The sequence below is a fragment of the Oncorhynchus nerka genome, linkage group LG8 (assembly GCF_034236695.1).
Source record: "Oncorhynchus nerka isolate Pitt River linkage group LG8, Oner_Uvic_2.0, whole genome shotgun sequence".
In the NCBI taxonomy this organism is placed as follows: Eukaryota; Metazoa; Chordata; class Actinopteri; order Salmoniformes; family Salmonidae; genus Oncorhynchus; species Oncorhynchus nerka.
The window spans coordinates 66750214-66757713 of NC_088403.1; the positions used below are offsets into that span (position 1 = coordinate 66750214).

The 7500-nt window shown below is 43.8% G+C and overlaps 1 pseudogene; it reads left to right on the top strand.

Annotated features, from left to right (window-relative positions):
• Positions 1–5022: 5022 nt before the first annotated feature.
• Positions 5023–7500, top strand: part of LOC135572975 (cytochrome P450 26B1-like) — a 66307-nt pseudogene continuing 63829 nt past the window's right edge.

Consider the following 7500-nt stretch of genomic DNA (forward strand, 5'->3'; position numbering starts at 1 on the left):
AAAGGAGTAGATATAGTGAAGGAGTAGATATAGTGAAGGTACTGAGTAGATATAGTGAAGGAGTAGATATAGTGAAGGAGTAGATATAGTGAAGGAGTAGATATAGTGAAGGAGTAGATATAGTGAAGGAGTAGATATAGTGAAGGAGTAGATATAGTGAAGGAGTAGATATAGTGAAGGAGTAGATATAGTAAAGGAGTAGATACAGTGAAGGAGTAGATATAGTAAAGGAGTAGATACAGTGAAGGAGTAGATACAGTGAAGGAGTAGATACAGTGAAGGAGTAGATATAGTAAAGGAGTAGATACAGTGAAGGAGTAGATACAGTGAAGGAGTAGATACAGTGAAGGAGTAGATATAGTAAAGGAGTAGATATAGTGAAGGTACTGAGTAGATATAGTGAAGGTACTGAGTAGATATAGTGAAGGTACTGAGTAGATTTTGGACACCTCCCTAACGTTGAGTTGCACCCCTTTTTTCCCTCAGAACAGCCTGAATTCGTCGGGACATGAACTCTACAAGGTGTCGAAAGCGTTCCACAGGGATACTGGCCCATGTTGACTCCAATGCTTCCCACAGTTGTGTCAAGTTGGCTGGATGTCGTTTGGGTGGTGGACCATTCTTGATACACACAGGAAAAACTGTTGAGTGTCAAAAACCCAGCAGCGTTGCAGTTCTTGACACTTGGCACCTACTACCATGCCCTGTTAAGAGGCACTTCAATATGTTTTCTTGACCATTTACCCTCTGAATGGCACACACACACACACACACACACACAGACCCACCCACCCACCCACCCACCCACACACACACACACACACACACACACACACACACACACACACACACAAACACACACACACACACACACACACCCACACACACACACACACATAAACACACACACACACACACACCCACACACACACACATACACACAAACACACACCATCCATGTCTCAATATGGCTCAAGTCTTGAAAATCCTTCTTTAAACCCGTCTCCTCCTCTTCATGTTTAACCCGTCTCCTCCTCTTCATCTACACGGATTGAAGTGGATTTAACCTCTTCAGTCGACCCTCTACTTTTTTGAACATTCTGTTAAAAATCGCGCAACATTTCAGCGCCCTGCTACTCATGCCAGGAATATAGTATATGCATTTGCTTAGTCTGTGTGGATAGAAAACACTCAGACGTTTAAAAAACTGGTTAAATCACTGCTGTGGCTTTACCAGAACGGCATTTACATCGAAAAGCACAGGAAAAACTGATCACTGAAAATGGGGAAAATATATCCATGCGCTACTTGAACCCATTGATAAACGTGAACCACAATTAATTGACTGAGGTTGCAGTACCTACAGCTTCCACAGGGTGTCTAGAGTCTTGTCATTTCCCTTCGAGTTTTTTCTTGGTCAAACACATACAGGACACCGTATCTAATCCGGTCTAGGACCGGATATTTTCGTTGAGTTTCTAGCCGGACATTTTTCCAGACGGACAGCTAATAATCTTTACATCGCCTCCTGATGAATTTTATCGCTTATTAACGTTTACTAATACCTAAAGTTGCATTACAAACGTATTTGAAGTGTTTTGTGAAAGTTTATCGTCGACTTTTTGAATTTTAAAAAATGACGTTACGTTTTGAAACGATGTTTTTTTCGTTTATCACACAGTCTACATATAACGATATCTAGGCTTTATATGGACCGATTTAATCGAAATAAAGACCCAAATAGTGTTTATGGGACATCTAGGAGTGCCAACAAAGAAGATGGTGAAAGGTAATGAATGTTTTCTATTTTATTGTGCGGTTTGTGTAACGCCGAAATGCTAATTATTTTGTTTACGTCCCCTGTGGGTCTTTTGGGGTGTTGCATGCTATCAGATAATAGCTTCTCATGCTTTCGCCGAAAAGCATTTTAAAAATCTGACTTGTTGCCTGGATTCACAACGAGTGTAGCTTTAATTCGATACCCTGCATGTGTATTTTAATGAACTTTTGAGTTTTAACTAATACTATTAGCATTTAGCGTAGCGCATTTGCATTTCCAGAGCTCTAGTTGGGACGCAAGCGTCCCGGGTAGAAGCAACAGGTTAACAGGTGACATCAATGAGGGATGATAGCTCTCAACTGGATTCACCTGGTCGGTCTGTCATGGAGAGAACAGGTGTTCTTAATGATTCATCTGGTCGGTCTATCATGGAAAGAGCAGGTGTTCTTAATGATTTGTCCGCTCAGTGTATATCTAGGTGTGTGTATGTTTGAATGAGCAGAGTAGGTTTTTATAACTTAACATTTTAGATATTTTGTCTGGCTGTGTTATTTTAATTACACAAAAGATTACAATGAGTCATATGATTAAGAAAATAGATAAATAACCATCAATAGTACTGATATGCTATGATATTGTATTTAATTAGGTAAATAAGGCGAAGTTCTACGTTTCTTTTTGACAGTTTCCATCTCACTCACCTATTAGATAAACACTGGTCTCCCTGTCTTCGTCCAGGTGCCTGCAGTGTGCTTTGTGCCCGCTAGGCGGCAGTGTAGGGCCGGGAGAACTACTGAAATACTTCCATCACTGACTCCGAGACGCGAACAGTCTCGGAGTCTCAGAGAGAGACAGAGAGAGACAGAGAGAGAGACAGAGAGAGGGGGAGAGAGAGAGAGAGAGAGAGAGAGAGAGAGAGAGAGAGAGAGAGAGAGAGAGAGAGAAAGAGAGAGAGAGGGAGAGAGAGAGAGAGAGAGAGAGACAGAAAGATTCCTGGTATGTCTTAGAAAAACACCATGAAAAGAAAAAAGGCACAGAAAGCTTCTCGCTTTATTCAGTTCAAACACGGGGCACGTTGTCTTTGGCTAGGAGAGAATGGGGAGAATAACAAGAGAAAGGATAGACAGAAAGAGAGAGAGAGAGAGAGAGAGGGAGAGAGACAGAGAGAGAGAGACAAAGAGAGAGAGACAAAGAGAGAGAGACAAAGAGAGAGAGAGAGACAGAGAGAGAGACAGAGAGAGAGAGAGAGAGAGAGAGAGAGAGAGAGAGAGAGAGACAGAGAGAGAGAGATGGCAGACCATGGCTGTCCAGAGCATGCTTTGCGTATACAGACACATTTGGAATGAATGGGATGGTGTGTGTGTGTGTGTGTGTGTGTGTGTGTGTGTGTGTGTGTGTGTGTGTGTGTGTGTGTGTGTGTGTGTGTGTGTGTGTGTGTGTGTGTGTGTGTGTGTGTGTGTGTGTGTGTGTGTGTGTGTGTGTGCTACTAAGGTTACACAGAACGGTTAATTTTGTATTCAACTAAAGTTGTCCATATGTTAAATATGATATTCGCAACAAGCTCTCACAGTCTCACTCGGAATTAGACGTTTCTCCAAACATAACATCAAATTTCAAAGGTTAAGGTTTTGGATAGGATTAAAATATTAAGTTTACTAGTTAATCATTCTGAACGGTTAAGGTTAAACACACAACTTTCTGATCCAAGAAGCTAAGCAAAGAAGGCACTATCCTACAGCAAAACGCTAGCAAAACCCAAGCCTACTTGATGGTAATATAGTGCTCACTGTTGCCCCTAGTGGTCGGTTTTGAAAGCATTTCCCGACATCCTCAAGACATATACGTCAAATCTCTATGTCACTCTTTAGCGATCTGCCTGGATATTTTACTATTATCCACGAATAGGGGGACTCCTATGTGCATGTGTTCTCTCACACGTATATTGAATCTTCTGCGCTGCGGCAGGCTTACAAAGTGTGTGTGTGTGTGTGTGTGTGTGTGTGTGTGTGTGTGTGTGTGTGTGTGTGTGTGTGTGTGTGTGTGTGTGTGTGCGCGAGTGCCTGGGTTCCTGCCTACGTGGGTGTGTGTGTGTGTGTGTGTGTGTGTGTGTGTGTGTGCGTGCGTGCGTGCGCAGCACCAGAGCTTGCGCAGGCAGCCAACATGTGGGTCAGAGTTGAATCGCGGGGGGTCAGAACTGCGCGGTGCTGTTACGTAATCAGGGAATAATAATGTTGATGAGAATGCGGACATAATTGAAACCATGTCTCCTCAACTTCTTCTTCATGCCTCGATGGACAAACACAGAAGGGAAGGCTGCGCAGAGAACATGTGGGTACCAGAGTTTTATATCGTTTTATTATAAGATAGTACATAATCCACTTGACTTGACATTATGAAGGGGACTCGTCTTTTCCACTGGTGAGACAGGTGGTTGGATAGGTACAGGCATTATACATGAATGAATGAATTAATACATTAATTAATTAACATAAACTACATCTTTCCGTCGTTGGCTCTTTTTTTACGCTCTTCCGTGTTATTTTAAGATGTATCCTCATGTGGCTCGAATCTCTCACTTCAGTTCCAAGCACCGAAACAGTCCCGTCACTCACGCCTCTATCGGGTTGTCTTTAAATCATTACCGCCCCGTGGAATCGGTGGATGAAACGGGAACATCGACGAGTGACCGACTGGAAATATTGGAATGAACGTCTTAGAACGTCTAGAAATCCTCTCGGATTTGAGCCACGAGCTGTGTTTCATTCAGACAACAGTCTAACCGGTGTCTGTCCTTTCTGACGTTTTTTCTGAATCTCAGGTGTGTTTCATTGACATCTTGTTCGTAATAATAAATACATATAAATAAATAAATAAATAAATATGGATACATCAATTAATCAATAAAAAAACGATCTTCATCATATTCACACTGTTACAGCAAATATTTCGCACCAACATAAAAGCCTATGGATCCAACACGCCTTTGTCAGAGCAGGTGAGAGGGTACCAGTAGCCAGAATTGAGTCAAAAAAAAGTCCTGAAAAAAAAACGTTAACCCCATTTCCTCTCCCTAACCTTTTTACGCAACCCCCCCCCCCCCCCCCCCCCCCCCCCCTCTCTCTCTCGGGTGGGCCGCCAGCTCCAGCACGCTCCTACCCCTCCTCTCGTTCACTTTTCACCCCGCCTCAGAGGGAGAGAGGGGTGGTGGAGCCGGGGTGGAGGGAGGGGAGGGGGAACCCTCTAGCTTGCCTAGCCGTCTCGTAGTGACGTTGGGGAGCTGGGGGGCCGCTCTCTCTCTCTCTCTCTCCAACCCTGGCCGCCTGCCGGAGCGCAGCCTGCCTGCTACTATATAAACACACACTGAGAGCGGCTGTATGCGCTACTCACACACCGAGAAAAGTGTATGTGAAAGAGAGAGAGAGACGACAGATAATGTGTGTGTAAGTGAGTGAGAGAAGGAACGCTACTAGTGGAATAGAGAGCAAGAGAGAGACGACTCACGGTAGCACCAAGTAGCATCAGAAGACTCCTTGAGCTCACTATCCATCGGGCTCTGCTTCAAGAACTAACGGCAATAAGAGGATTATTCTTGTTTTTTAATTTCCTTTTTAAAATATTTTTCTCTTCATCTGCCTCGTGAGCAACACTTTACTTTTGAGAGATTTAAAGAGGTATAATACGTTTTTTTTCCTGGAATAGAGAGTTTAAAAAAAAAAAAAAAAAAACTTTCCATTTCTTGAAACGTTTAAAAGAAAAGCCCCAGTTTATTTTCAGAATACTTTCCGAGACTCGCTCACTGTTTCCACGCGCTCTGGGAGCGGGACAAATACTTGTCAAACTGACTTTTTTTTTTATCCATTATATATTTTTATTTGACTTATTTAGGGCAATTTCAAATCAAACCAACATGAGATTTCAAAACGTTAATTCATCCGTTTCCACTTTCGTTGAATTATCTCCTTCATTCAAGTCATTGCAGGTGACGTTTTGAGGAGTTTTATAGGACGTTTTAAGTGCCTTTTATTTCACCCTACTGATTGATAGCCACACTTTGAAAACTGTGAGCGAGGGGAAGTAGTTTAGTGCATCACCTGTTGAGCTTCCCACAGGCCTTACTACTCACTCAACTCAAATTCAAGTCGATCTATTTCAACAACATTTGCTCTATCGCGACATTTTTTTTTTTTTCAAAGCCATATTTCATAATCAATCAATTATAATCAATCAAGTCCCTTTATCGATAACCATCGATATATTGAATTGATCATCATCAGAGCATTTCAAACTCCATCCCTGTAACCCAACTTCTCCCAACGACATCGTGGTGAGATCAGGGAATTTTTTCTCCCACCACCCCAATCACCATCACTCAGACACCGACCCTTCCTCGCCATGCTATTCGATAACTTTGACCTGGTTTCAGCCTTGGCCACGCTAGCGGCCTGCGCCGTGTCCATGGCCCTCCTCCTAGTTGTGTCCCAGCAACTCTGGCAGCTCCGATGGACGTCGACCCGGGATAAGAACTGCAAGCTGCCGATGCCTAAAGGTTCCATGGGGTTCCCCATCATAGGAGAAACCTGCCACTGGCTCGTCCAGGTAAGACCGACAGAAACACCCCCCCCCTCTCTGTCTGTGGTTCTCTTTTACACACTGTTTCTGTCTTCCGGTGGGATTATCTAGCCATGTCTCTCTGCGTGTGTGGGTCTCTGTCTTTATACCCCAAAGTCTCTCTCTCTCTCTCTCTCTCTCTCTGTCTGCTCTTTTCATATACTGTTGGCGAAATGTTGGATGACAATATCTGTTGCACGTCCAATTCAATTCACTCACGTTGGCTGTCACTTTATGCCCATGTGCGTAAAAACTAAATCACATTTTTACAAGTATTTGTCATTATATAAGATTGAGTTCATGGTTAGGGGATAACAGTTAGGGGTTAAGATAGGGGTTAAGTTTCTTCTCCCAAGCGTGGTTTCCCTCCTCTTCTCTCCTGTCTCTGATTCTCACAAGTTCGGTTCCCTCCTCTTCTCCACTGTCTATGAGTCTCCTTAGCCCGGTTCCATCATCTTCTCCCCGTATTCTTCTCCCCGTGTCCCCCCCCCCTCCAGCCGCTGAACTGACCCGAGCTGTAACCCCTCCTCTCCTGGCTGTCCCCGAAACGCTCCAGCACGTGCGTGTTTTCCCTAAAAAAAGTCACATTTTAAAAGTGCCAAGTTACTGAAACTTTTTTTTTTTTTACTAGTGAACTAGTTTTACTAGTTTATGTATGTATGTTGGCCACTCTAGTGTAGGTTAGATATCATAACAACATAAGCATAAATAACTTGGCTTTTCATTCAACTGTTCAAATTCCTAAACACAACTTCATTCAACTTCCGTCGCACGGTCAGTAGCGTCTTTAATAGGGCCGTCAGCGCGATAAAAAGGTTGTGAGCGAGGGATTTTTGGCTGCATCCACGTTTTATAAAGTGATAGAATTATGGAACTACTCCGTGAAGCTGCACATTATCCCCGCCGCTAAGTAGCACTTGTCAGCGTCGCAGGAGAAAGAGAGGGAGGGAGAGAGGGAGGGAGAGAGAGAGGGGGAGGTGAGGGAGAACAAGAGCAATGCGGCATGTAGCCCGCGTGTGGGACTTGAACTCTCTGTGCTCCGCTCCCTGCGTGGCTTTCATTTATACACCGCGCGACGCGTTCCCGGAATGCGCCTTTCGAGCCATGGCCAA